The sequence below is a fragment of the Malaclemys terrapin genome, chromosome 5 (genome assembly GCF_027887155.1).
Source record: "Malaclemys terrapin pileata isolate rMalTer1 chromosome 5, rMalTer1.hap1, whole genome shotgun sequence".
Lineage (NCBI taxonomy): Eukaryota > Metazoa > Chordata > Testudines > Emydidae > Malaclemys > Malaclemys terrapin.
Window position 1 is genome coordinate 35,570,049 of NC_071509.1, and position 14,038 is coordinate 35,584,086.

Consider the following 14,038-nt stretch of genomic DNA (forward strand, 5'->3'; position numbering starts at 1 on the left):
TAGTTGAACAGGTCCTGACTCCTGTCCAGGCTGCCTGTGTACGGCTTCATGAGCCATGGCATTAAGGGGTAGGCTGGGTCCCCAAGGATCACGATAGGCATTTCAACATCCCCAATGGTCACTTTCTGGTCCGGGAAGAAAGTCCCTTCCTCCAGCTTTCGAAACAGAGCAGAGTTCCTGAAGACGCGAGCATCATGTACCTTTCCCGGCCATCCCACGTTGATGTTGGTGAAACGTCCCTTGTGATCCACCAGGGCTTGCAGCAGCATTGAAAAGTACCCCTTGCGGTTTACGTAGTCGGTGGCTTGGTGCTCCGGTGACAAGATAGGGATATGGGTTCCGTCTATGGCCCCGCCACAGTTTGGGAATCCCATTTCAGCAAAACCATCCACTATTGACTGCACGTTGCCCAGAGTCACTACCCTTGCTATCACCAGGTCTTTCATTGCCCTGGCAAATTGGATCACAGCAGCCCCCACCGTAGATTTGCCCACTCCAAATTGATTCCCGACTGACCGGTAGCTGTCTGGCGTTGCAAGCTTCCACAGGGCTATCGCCACTCGCTTCTCAACTGTGAGGGCTGCTCTCATCTTGGTATTCTGGCGCTTCAGGGCAGGGGAAAGCAAGTCACAAAGTTCCATGAAAGTGGCCTTACGCATGCGAAAGTTTCGCAGCCACTGGGAATCGTCCCATACCTGCAGCACGATGCGATCCCACCAGTCTGTGCTTGTTTCCCGGGCCCAGAATCGGCGTTCCACGGTATCAACCTGCCCCAGTGACACCATGATTTCCACATTGCTGGGGCCTGTGCCTTGTGAGAGGTCTATGGCCATGTCAATTTCCTCATCACTCTCGTCGCCGTGCTGCAATCGCCTCCTCGCCTGGTCCGGGTTTCGCCTTGGCATGTTCTGGCTCTGCATATACTCCAGGACAATGCGCGTGGTGTTCATAGTGCTCATAATTGCCGCGGTGATCTGAGCGGGCTCCATGATCCCAGTGCTAGCTATGGCGCCTGGTCAGAAAAAAGGCGCGAAAGTAGTATCTGATGGACCAGGAGAAGGAGGGCGGGAGGGAGGGAGGGAGGGAGGGAGGGCCAAGTGACGACATGGCGTACAGGTACAGGAACAGGGAGAAACACAAACAACTGTCACACAGAATGGTCCCCCCAAAGATTAAACTGGAAACCCTGGGCTTAGCAGGCCGTTGATTTCACGGAGGAAGGGGAAGCAAATGAACACAGAATAAATCTATTTTTTACATCTTAAGGTGGCAGCCGACGCTGCAGCATGAGTGACAGCCATACCAGTATGATGATGATGGGTACCAATCATAATATACCATCATCTGCCAAAAGGCAAGGGGCTGCTGCTGTGTAGCAATGCAGCCCCATGTCTGCCAGCCCCACGTCCGCCAGCACCCAGCATCGCCCTCGGCCTCTTCTGGGTGCTTAGCAGACAATATTGGGCAATTGGCAGAAAATAGTACATTATGACTGGTAACCGTCATCATCGAGACAGTAGCATGTCTGCCCAGGTGGCCATGATTGACAGCCACTCCAGTACGACGACGACGGGTACCAGTCATAATATACCATCGCCTGGAAGGGGCTGGTGCAATGCAGCCCTACGGCTGCCAGCCCCACGGCTATCACTCATGCTACACCGTCTACTGCCAAAAGGCAGTTAGCAGCTGCTGCTGTGTAGCAATGCAGTCCCACGTCTGCCGGCACCCAGAGGACATATGGTGACGGTGAGCTCAGCTGTGCTGAGCGGGCTCCATGTTGTCTGCACAGGTAACCCAGGTAACCCAGGTAAAAAGGCGCGAATCTATTGTCTGCCGTTGCTGTGACGGGGGAGGGAGGGGCCTGACGACATGTACCCAGAACCGCCCGCGACACTGTTTTGCATCATCCGGGCATTGGGATCTCAACCCAGAATTCAAAGAAAAGGCGTGAACCACTTCGCGGCTCGAGCTGTGGCGCAAACGTAGTATCTGACGGCCTAGGGGAAGGAGGGAGGGGGGCCGAGTGACGACATGGCGTACAGGCACAGGGAATTAAAATAAAGAACGGTGGCTGTGCATCAGGGAGAGACACAAACAACTGTCACAGACTGGTCCCCCCCAAAGATTAAACTGAAAACCCTGGGTTTAGCAGGCCGTTGATTTGACGGAGGGAGGGGGAAGCAAATGAATACAGAGAAAATCTATTTTTTACATCTTAAGACGACGGTGCAGCGTGACTGATAGCCCTCGGCATCTTTCTGGGTGCTTGGCAGCAAATACGGGGCGGTGTATGACGATGGTCTTCAGGCCTATTGCACGAGCTGCTGCTCAGGGAAGACTCTGCTAATGTGCGATGACCCGACTTGTAATAGGCCGGCTAACAGTCATAATACACCATTTACTGCCAAAAGGCAAGCCCCACGGCTGCCAGCACCCAGATCGCCGATGAAGGCTACCAGTCTACTGCACCGTCTACCGCCAAAAGGCAGTTAGCAGCTGCTGCTGTGTAGCAATGCAGTCCCACGTCTGCCGGCACCAAGAGGATATATGGTGACGGTGAGCTCAGCTGTGCTGAGCGGGCTCCATGTTGTCTGCACAGGTAACCCAGGTAACTAACCCAGATAAAAGGGCGCGAATCTATTGTCTGCCGTTGCTGTGACGGGGGAGGGAGGGGCCTGACGACATGTACCCAGAACCGCCCGCGACACTGTTTTGCATCATCCGGGCATTGGGATCTCAACCCAGAATTCCAAGGGGCGGCGGAGACTGCGGGAACTGTGGGATAGCTGTGGGATAGCTACCCATAGTGCAATGCTCCGGAAGTCGACGCTAGCCTCGTACTGTGGACGCGGTCTGCCGACTAGAGCACCTAGAGCATTTTATTGTGTGGACATACACAATCGGCTGTATACAACCGATTTCAATAAAACCGGCTTCTATAAATTCGAACTAATTTCGTAGTGTAGACATACCCCTAGATATTCCTCTCGAGCAAGGTTGTGAGAGAAAAGCAGCAGCAGCATTCCCATGGGGGTCCCCTAGCTAAATAATGGGAACCTAGCCCAGAGCTGTTAGAATGGGAAGAAACCTCTGAAGAAATGTGTTGACCTAAGAGGCGCTGGCAGCTAATGGGCTAAAGTGTGGCTAGTCTGAAGCACTGACTAAAGCCTATGGGCCTGCTTCACTTCCTCCTTTGAATGGTACATACTCAGGTAAGACTTCTCATTGCAGTTAATGGGACTACTTGTGTAAGCATTTAGTGCCAGGACTGGTGGTAGAATAGAGCGCCAAAGCAATACTTTGCATTGGCCAGTAATTAGTGCCTATATCTGAACATAAGGACAAGCAAGGAATAAGAAACATTCCCCAAACTGTCTTGTTCCCACTCACCCACGTGTTACTGCGGCATATGTTGGCATAACCACACTAGCTTTGATCTCTCCAGCATGGCTAAAAAAACCTGTGAAGCAGTGGCAGCACAGGCTTCACTGTAGACTGTACAGGCACTCTGGAGACCCTGGGTACATCCATGCAGTGCAAGTCTGTACTGAAGGTGGTGCTACCACATCCTCACTGCTGTTTAGATGAAAGTTAGGGCAGGTATGCCTACCCATGCTGCAGTCACACCTCTGACTGCAGTGTAAACGCAGCCTAAATGAGCTTCTGGATGGAGCTCCTCTTTATCTTTCCCTCCTGTCCATTTCCCTCCTTTCCACTTAACCGGTTGTTCATGCTGGCAGATGAAACGAGTGGGAAGAAAGAACAAGCAGAAACAGCCAGAGAAGCTGTAACTCCTACCAAGGGACAAATATGTGCATGCCCACCAGTGGTGTAAATTAAACTGGTAGCCAGGAGCTCAAGGCCAGAGAGTCACAGGGAAGCACCTCCCAGATTTACTTGATTTCGTGGCTTTTAAACATGTTTTTCCTTGCAATTCTTGTTGTGCAGCAAATGCAGGGATCTGTGTAAAAACCAGAACTATGGAACAACTGAAGCACAGAAATCCCGTAAACACTCCATCTTAGATTTTCCATAAACCCCAGTGCTTGGTGGGATAGGACACTAGTCTTAGTAGGTTATTGACTACCTGTGCCAGGACCACGTACTTATCAATAATCCTGCTCATTGTGTACTCCAATACTGTCTTGGGAACATATTATCATGTAACCCTTCTGTCAGGTAGTTAGCAGCAACAAAAAGGGCCAGCTTTAATATTTCTAGGGTCCCTTAACCAGCTCAAGCCCCCACCCAGAAACCTTGGAAAACTAAACATACCCGCTGTGGGCAGCTGGCACTAGGCAGAACCTTCCTACTCTCAAGCACTCCAAAATAGCGTAAAAACAGGGCAATCTGTATTAGGAGAAAGGGAATGCAGTCAAACTTGGGCAAGCACAGCAACAGAATATAGAAGCAAATAAAGAGTAAAGTACCCACCCCACCTCCTTTCAATAACTTTGGCAGTAGTCCATCTAACTCCCTTTCCACCCACTACTGAGAATGTCCTACAGGTAATAGCCCCTTGGCTACACACCTTACCCATCCATCAAACCCTACTCACAGTATGGATCAGTAAGCAACAGTAGTTCGAATGTCTCTTCGCAGAACTGTCTCTAGTCCCAAGAGAACTACATGCCTGTTCCCTGGGAGGTGCCACAGGCTGGGCCCAATTAGTGATTCAGCTTTATTAAGGTTGCAGTTAGGCAAGGACTCACCAAAGCCCACTTTGCTCTGCTGATGTCCTCTGTATCATCTCTCTCACTGGAAAGGATCCTTGAGCGGAGTTCTAGCTGCTTGAAAATGAGCTCTTTGCTCTCTGAGAGCCCACTACTCCCCAAAATCCAAGTTCATGGATAACTGTGTGACTCCCAAAGTGTTACTAGAGGAATCATGAGTAAATAGACTATGTAATGAATCTCTTAGAGCAACACTTTTCCCTTTTCACCAATAGAAGGAATAAAGAGCTCTTTTCCCTCTGGAGCTTCTGGCCAGGGGCCCAGGGCCGGTGCTACCATTTAGGCAAACTAGGCGGTTGCCTAGAGCGCCAAGATTTGGGGCGCCAAAAAGCAGTGCCCCCAATTTTTTTTACAGCGTTCCTACGCTCCCTCCCCGAGCACACGATCGCCGCTCCACTTCTCCCGCTTCCCAGACTTGCAGCGCCAATCAGTTGTTTGGCGCTGCAAGCCTGGGAGGGGAGGAGAATTAGAGCGGGGGCGGTGTGCTCAGGGAGGAGACGGAGCAGAGGTTAGCTGGGGGGGGGCACCTCAGGACGGGGGGGGGTGGAGTTGCCGTGGGGGGGCACCTCAGGGTGGAGCGGGGGCGGGGAGCTGCCGCAGGGCTGGGGGTGTGTGCAAGGTGGAAGTTTCACCTAGGGCGTGAAACTTCCTTGCACCAGCCCTGCAGGGGGCTAACAATCATGTAAGTTAGAACTGGGAAAGTGACCTGCAAGCGGAGGATATACGTTTTTGGTAGATTAAAGGCTTCCGATAATTTGGAACACAAATACCTGATAATTCTGGTTCACTTTCTGATAGGTCAGTGTTACAGGCTGCTACAGATGCAAGGAAATTGAGAATGCTAGTTGACCCTATATAGCTGGTGTTCCCTACATTGAATTAGATTAAGCTCAGAAGACATCTGAAAGTCTATGGAAGATCAATACTCTTCCCCCCGCCCCAAAAAAGATTTGAAAATCCCCCTTCTCCCTTTAGGGATCCATGGCTCCTTACATTATTTAACATTGATATTGTGGTAGCCCCTAATGGCCACAAGCAAGTTGGACCCCATTGTAGGCACTCTACAGACACATAAACAGCAGTCCCTGCCCACCAAACCATGGCCTTACTTATAGCAGTGGTTGTGGAGGCCTTTTCTTTACCTTTAACACATCTCTCCTCAGGTTGATGCCTCTTTATGTTCAATTTTTAACATATAGTGCCTCATATTTTGTATGAGCCCTTCCATGTGAGTGGGTATACAGCCTTTTGTATACTAGATGCTTTTGTATGAAAGACTTTCCAAAAACTGTACTTCAAACTAAGAACAACAGAGGGAGTGAATGACTCTGGTGAATCGCAGTGAGATACAAAACCTTTCACCAATAATAATTCTTTGCATTTCTCTAGCATCTTTCATCTAATAGGATCTAATGCCACTTGATAATGACTCAGGCTGATAATGACTGAATCACATCAACACGTATGGAGACTGATCTAGCTTCTCAATTCTACAGCTGGTCTCTTTAGGTCAGGTCAGGGCTGAAGCACAGTGCTGAGAAATTTACACTGTTGCTGCTCACAATGGACCAATTCTGCAGATAATCTGAGGGCTTCTTTCTTCAGATCCATTAATCGATCACCTTTCACAAGCACTAAATTCACACGAAAAGATCTAAGAATGATAAATCTTGCTTTAAATTAGACAAAGATCAGAACTAAAGCCTTGTACTGACCCCGGAAGCAGACTGTGAGCCAGTGGAAGGAACAGAGGATGGCCAATATGATCACAGTGGCCTGCCCCTTTGAGGAGTTAGGTGGCAGTATGCTGCACAGGCTGGGAGTCCCCGGACTGTTTTTACATTCATCCTTAAGTGCACTGCACTCAGATGGGCTGCACAGCCTCCTTCTAAAGGGAAGAAAAAGTGAGGTTACTTGGAGAGTGTCAACTCTGCATAGTCCCACATGTGGGATCAAGGCATCTGCACCTGGAATCTTCTAGAGCAGGGGCGGGCAAATATTTTGGCCTGAAGGCCACATTGGGGTTCCAAAATTGTATGGAGGGCTGGTTAGGGGAGGCTGTGCCTCCCCAAACAGCCAGGCGTGGCCCAGCCCCATATCCAACCTCCCCGCTTCTTGCTCTCTGACGCCCCCCCCCCGGGACTCCTGCCCCATCCAACCCTCCCGTTCCCTGTCCCCTGACGCCCCTTGGGAATCCCCACCCCATCCACCCCTCCCTGTCCGCTGCCCGCACCTGGACCCCCCCCGCCCCTGACTGCCCCCCGCCGCCTCCTCTCATTCCTGACTGGCCCCTGGGACTCCTGCCCCATCCAACCACCCCTTCTCCATGACTGGAACCTCTGCCGCTGACTGCCCCCCACCACCCCATCCAACCCCTCCCTCCTTCCTGACTGCTCCCCTGCCCCCATTCAACCCTCCTGTTCCCCGCCCTCTGACTGCCCCCTATCCACACCCCCGCCCCCGATCACCACCCCAAACTCTCCTGCCCCCTTACCGCGCCGCCCAGAGCACCAGGACAGGCAGCCATGCCGCCCAGCTGGAGCCAGCCACATCACCTCGCAGCACAGAGCACCGGGTCAGGCCACGGCTCTGCAGCTGCACGGCCTGGCAAGAGCTCGCAGCCCCGCCGCCCAGGGCATTGCACCAGCAGTGCAGTGAGCTGAGGCTGCGGGGAAGGAGAGGGGCTGGGGGCTAGCAGGAGCTCAGGGGCCAGGCAGGAGGGTCCCGCGGGCCAGATGTGGCCTGTGGGCCGTAGTTTGCCCACCTCTATTCTAGAGATCAGTGTCCAAAGGAGCAGCTCATTCACTCCCACTCACTCCCCTCCCTTGTGCAGGGTTCTGAGGGCATTAATGGGGGGGGGGGGGGGGAGCCCCAGCTCTCTATCAGTTCCTTCTAACCATCAAAAGCACAGCGAGTTTGGACTGATTACACACAGGGTCCTTGATGCTTCCCCTGTCATTTTCTCTTTTCTTCTGCCTTTTGGGAGGTATTATTGTTTGCAGTTAGATTGTGAGTTTCTAAGTAGCTTTTATGTATTGAAAAATTAAGGGTGCCCATATGGCATGGGTATCATCTGGGCCTCCAGGAATTGAAGGCCACCTCAGACCCTGGCTGACAGGGAGGCTGTTTGGGTCCAGTCAACCAAGTGTAACAATGTGTATAGGCAGGAGTGACTCTGGACAGGGCCGACCCTAGGGGATGTGGGGCCCAGGACAAATCAGCCTTCCCGCTAGTCTCCTCACCTGACACGCCCACCCGCCCAACCACTGCTCACCTCCTCTTGTCTGCCCGCCCGCTGCTCACCTCCCTGCTAGTCCTTGCTGTCTGTCCGGGGCGCCCCCCCCTCCATCCACCCGCCTGCCACTCGCATCCCCGTTCGCCTCCTCACCCCGCCCACCTCCTCACCTGAATATTGTGACAAATGGCATCTCCATCATACTTTGGTCGGGACAAAGGGCTAAATATCAGGACAGTCCTGATTTTATCGAAGTGCAGGGCCCACCAAAGTGCGGGGTCTGGGGCAGTCACCCCAATTCGCCCTATCCAAGGGACGCCCTATCCAAAGGTCACTCTGGAGACTGACCTGTAGCTAGGTAGCCTGTACAGTGAGAGCAGAATAGCAAGACAGAGTATCCTGCACCAGCTGAAGCAGTCCCTTCACATAATTTCCTGAGAGGGCACGTCACTGATCCATTGGTAACCACCAGCCCGCTGTCTCTTTCAGCATTCAGCCAAGCAGGAGCGGAAAGGACTCCCTCTGCAGACAGTCAATGTCCTCTTTAGGCAGAGAGCTCACTGTTGAGTAACGTAAGACCTATTCTACCCCTACCCAATCCAAGGTGAATATGTTATTTCAGCTACACTCCAAACATTTTCTTTCCTGAAGAGTGAAAGACCAGGGACAAGACCTGAACAGTTGTTTGGTGTGCAGAGTACATATTTGATGTGAATTCTTCTTTTTACCTCTCTTGAATTTCCATCTGTTTTTCCTGTACTGTTATGAGAATAATTTCTTACATTTGGTTGCAATGAAATTACTGGAGAAAATCCAAATGTATTTACACAGGGATTTGAATTCATTGTCATGGGAGGAAATGCAAATATTTTGGTGGTAAATGTCAAAAGACAAAAAAAATCTCTCTTGTAAAAGACGTAAATACAATCAAATGCTTTGTAGTCAGTTTATGAAGTTGAGCGTTATTTTGCTATTTCTGTAAGTTGTAAATACCAGTATGTTCCACATAACCTTGTATGTTATTGAAAAGAGCTTAAGTTTGCTTTGCTTCTGTCTTTTGCCATGACCCTCAATATTGTATTTCACTGCACCTGCAGAAATGGATCTCATTTTATGTGCGTGCTTGATAAACCATTAATGTCTTTGTATGCGTATGTGTGAAAGAGTGTGTGGGTGTTAGGAAAGAGAAGGAGAAGCAGTAACAAAAGTAGGAAGAGAAAAACCTTTACGAAACCTTTTATCCCCCTGATTTTTACAGTTGTAATACGGATGCAGCATCCAACATTGAATGTTTTAAACAATTTTAAAAGAAATATTTTTAGTTTGGGGTTTGATTTGTTTGATGCCAGAGAACAAGCTTAAGCAGCAAAATATGTTGTCTAAGAAGAAAGCAACACAGCCCACAATCAAAACTATGCACTCCACTTGAGGGGTGGGAAATGCACTAACTGGTCAGCAATGGGAGGGTACGTAGCCTTTTGTATAGGCTAGTAGATGATAGTATGTACATAAGTGTGTATGTAACACCCTTGATTGTGGGGGGTATCAGCAAAGACAAAAGCACAGAAGGTACATACCATTTGCCCTTCCTAGTACCCAAATTAAGCTCACAGAAAGAAGTGAATGCCTTTAGCAGAACTGTGTGATTGTTAGGTCTGCTACCTATTTGGCCTTTAGGCCTAAAGTTGTTTTCAAATTTGTGCTTATTAAACAATTGATTTTAAAACATTTTGGCACCATGAAAGATATGAAAGTGTAACATTACCTGCATATTTAGGTGAGGAAATGAGAAGCACTGGACTAAGTGATTACAGAATGACTGGCTTTCTACTTGCACTACATTACCTTTTCATATTGCAAATATTATTTACTTTTGGCATGTGTTTGATCCATGGATTTCTAGCATCTGTCTATTCCAACACAACATGGGTGTTGAATCTAATATGGACTGAACAGAACAGGAGTGAGTAGATACAATGAATACTTGGGCACACTAGGGGAACATGGAGAAGGAGTCTAGAAAAGAACAACAGACAAAGAGAGCAGAGGAATTAATCCCTAGTGAAGACTTGCTTCCTGCATAAATATGCAATATTTCTCATTATGAGGATTTCTTGGGTTTTTGAATATCTCACTTTGCAATCCTCATATGGAAAGTTGATTAAGATCAGCCCTTTCCCTTTTCCCATCGCAGCCCAGAATAGGATCACAGATCCCCAAAGGCCAAAAGTTATTGGACAGGCCCAAATAATTTTTTTAAACATTATCTTCTGGTTTTTGGTCTGTGCTTTGATTTATTTGAACTCCTCCAGCCACTCCTAGAGTTTCTATCTGAGAGAGACAGTTACTGCTATGGAATACTGTGGGAAGAATGACAGTCACTCCAGGCCCTGTGGCCCAAATCATTTCAGGGTTCGTAGCCTAATACATTAATCTTCTCTTTTAAAAAATCATCTTGTATCCAGTACTGATTATGAATCACATATTTAGTATGTTCTTGGTGAGAAATAATAGTAGCCCACTGCATTAGGTACAATCTGCAATTTCCAAACACTATCAAGATGAAATGCTCTATATGGTAATCAAAGTCTCAGTCACTTAGCCTAGTTATATTAGATGGAATATATGGGCCAAAAGAATCAAAGGTGTTAATATGATCCTTTCATTGTCCATCATTAAACAGCATTAAACCAGGGTCAGGGTTTGGTTTACAGAGACCTAAGCCTGCTTAGTACCATGGCAAACACCATTAAAAGTATTTTTAACTTTTTATTAAAGATACAGAAAAGAAGGTGGGGAAGGTTAAAGCATTTGAAATATAATTAAGGAAGGCTTTCATTTTAACAACATTCCTTGCTTCCTTCCCTCTAGCTGGAGAGAGTTTTTAAAAGGAGTCCTCCCCCCACCCCTAACCACTTATTAGATGGTAATAATTGTTCTTTTTGGGGAGGAGAGAAGAATTGGCTGGAGCTGTTATTGCAAAACTCCAATTCTATTTCCTAAAAGACAAAACCAGACAAACACACACAAGAGGAGAGAGAAAAGACCAGCAAAGAGACAACATGGAGCTTCTGCCTCTGGTGTTGACTCCAATGCTTAATTGTGCCAGGGCTTGCCAATTCATAGCCCCAGCACCTCTGGGCTTGCTGCCTGAGTTATGTAAAAATAAAAAGTAAAAAAATTGCTTGCCCCCCAGCACCTCTTTTATTACAAATTAAACACTGGTTGGCTCTCATGTCCAGCCTCATCATTGGAGTATAGTCTTGGCTGACTAAACAAAAGGCAAAAGGAGAGAGATAGGAAAAGAAAGAAAGAAAGCTGGGGTGAGGGGGAAAGGACATACAAAGGGGGATGTGTGTGTGTGTGACAAAATCTCACATCCCAGATAGTGTCTGGGATTTAGCTGAGGCTGGTCGGGTGGAGGTGGCAATATCATCCAGGTTCCTTTCTCTCTTCCACTCAGAACATTTCTTGGGATTAGGACAATGAAGGCCCAGTTTCTTCTACTTGATTTTTTTCCTTCAAAGTCTTTTCGTTTCATAGTAATGTAGGGCTGGGAACGACCTCAAAAGGTCATCAAGTCCAGCCCCTTGCTCTGAGGCAGGGCCAAGTAAATCTAGAGCATCCCTGACATGTGTTTGTCCAACCTGCTCTTAAAAACCTCCAACAACAGGGATTCCACAATCTGCCTTGGAAGCCTGTTCCAGAACTTAACTACCCTTAACTATTATAAAGCTTTCCTAATAACTAATCTAAACTCTCCCTTGCTGCAGATTAAGCCCATTGCTTCTTGCCATACCTTCAAGTGGACTTGGAAAACAGTTAATCACAACAGTCCTCTATAACATCCCTTAACATATTTGAAGCATGTTATCAGGGCCCCCTTCAGTCTTCTTTTCCAAAGACTAAACATATCTAGTTTTTTAACTTTTCCTCATAGGTCATGTTTTCTAAACCTGTTACTATTTTTGTTGCTCTTCTCTGGACTTTCTCCTATTTGTCCACATCTTTCCTAGAGCGTGGCACCCAGAACAGGACACCATGCCCCAACTGAGGCCTCACCAGTGAGGAGTAAGAAGCCCAAAAAGGAGCCATGGGTGGAATAGCTCATTCCATCATTATTTTGTCCTCCAAGTAGGCCTAATTTCCAACACACCAAGTTTGGTCCATTAATTTTCAGTCCCATGCTTCTCTTGTTTTCTTGGTGCAATTTTAACAATCCTTGAATTTTATCAGTAGGCCTTTTTATTTGGACAAATGCAATTTTTCTCTTTTGTACCTTTTCCCATCAACATTTGTTGTAATAAGTTAGTGATATTTTACGAACTTTCACTCACTTCTTACATTTAGCTCATCATTAGGCTAAATTTGTAAGCTCAATTATTACAACAGCCCTCCTTTATGTCCCACTATCCATCAACCTCTGGGCGCACCACTTCACCACCCTGGCAGGCACAGAAGGGATGTATATGTAAGGCTTGCTGTCATCAGCATACAGCTGCCATTGCAGCCCATACTTCCTCCAGGCTGTTTTCCATTAAACATGTGAAGTCTGGAGCCATATACTTAACCAATAATGGATGGTAAATACTTTATTAACCACTGACCTTGCATTTACCAGAATGAATTAGAGAAATAATTGCAAGAGAACTCCTGCAGCTGGAGGATGATTCAACTCTTGATAGGACTGCTGAGTTAGTTAAAAGAATTGAAAAAGCCATTGAAGTTAGAAAATCACCACTTCTCACACAATCCAGCACTAATGTGACAGCAGGAAACAGAAATGATATTCAGAGGGGAGAAAAAAAGGCCACAGTTGCAAATGAACAGAAATGCAGGCTGCATTACCAAAAGCAAAACACAATTATTTCAGCATGGTGATGTCAGGCTGCCCAAAATGCCCTTCAAAAATGCAAATGGCAAACAATGGACTGAAAAGGGCATTCTGCTAAAGTGTGCAGATCCTGCACAGATTAATTATCCCTTAGGGTGACTCTGAAGACGAAAGTGACGTGGATTTTGTTCTCTCTGTAACCTCAGGAATAAGTAGAGGCCCGACATGCACTGTAATTAGCAGCTATGCAGCAAAAATATTTAATAGACTCAATCTGCATATTTTGTCATTCCTGAAGCTTCAGTTTTAAAGGTTTAAAGGTTTAAAAGCAAATAATGTAGGCTTCTGTCACAGGAGTCATACACTGCTGGGGTGCCCCCTCCTGGCTGCTCTGGGAATTAGCTCCTTCCAGGTTTGACACTCCCTTCCGTCACTCATTTGTATGCCCCACAGCCTCTCTATGCAACTCAGAGTGTTCACTCTTTGTGGCTTGGCCCTCCAGCCAGATCACTATGTGTTTTCCCCTTTCAAAGGGGGGTAATCAAAGTCTCTCCGTACAAATGGTCTTAGGTAGCTTTCCTATTCAATGCCCTGACTGTGCCATTTCCCCAGGGATGGTAGGGGAACCCAGGTGGGTCCACCTGCCCACTACTCTGGATTCCAGCCCAGGGACCCTACAACCTGCAGTCAAGGTCTGGCCTGTCACAAACCTCACTGCTTTTCCCAGGTCTGTTTTGTACTTTGTCTCTATTAGGCTCCTTCTTCACCCTCCTCTGGGTATACCCTTTCCTCATGGCCAGGATCCCAGGGCTTCTATTTGCCTCCTGTTTTTTCCCTTTCCCTCTCTAAGCACAGGGAGTGACTACAGGCCTTCTGTTCTCAGCTTCCTAGCTTGTACCAGCCCAGCCTACATCTGCTCAGCTGAGCTTTATCTTCCATTAGGGTTTGTACAGTGATCCTAATTCTCCCCCAGGCATGGCCTACTAGGTTAATTTGCCCCTTCCAAGCATCCTTAACCCTTCAGGTGAGATGTGCAGTGAGCACCGCATTACAGCCCCCCACACATCTAGCCTGTCATTAACTCTTGTCACTTTTTTCTCCACATTTCGAAAATCTGACCCTTCCTTTCCCTCCTATTGACTGAAGCACTTCTCTACTGCCTGGTCATCTCTAGTCTTGTCTACTGTATCCTTTTCCTCTCCAGTCTCCCTTAGGCCCTTATTGCTTCCTCTC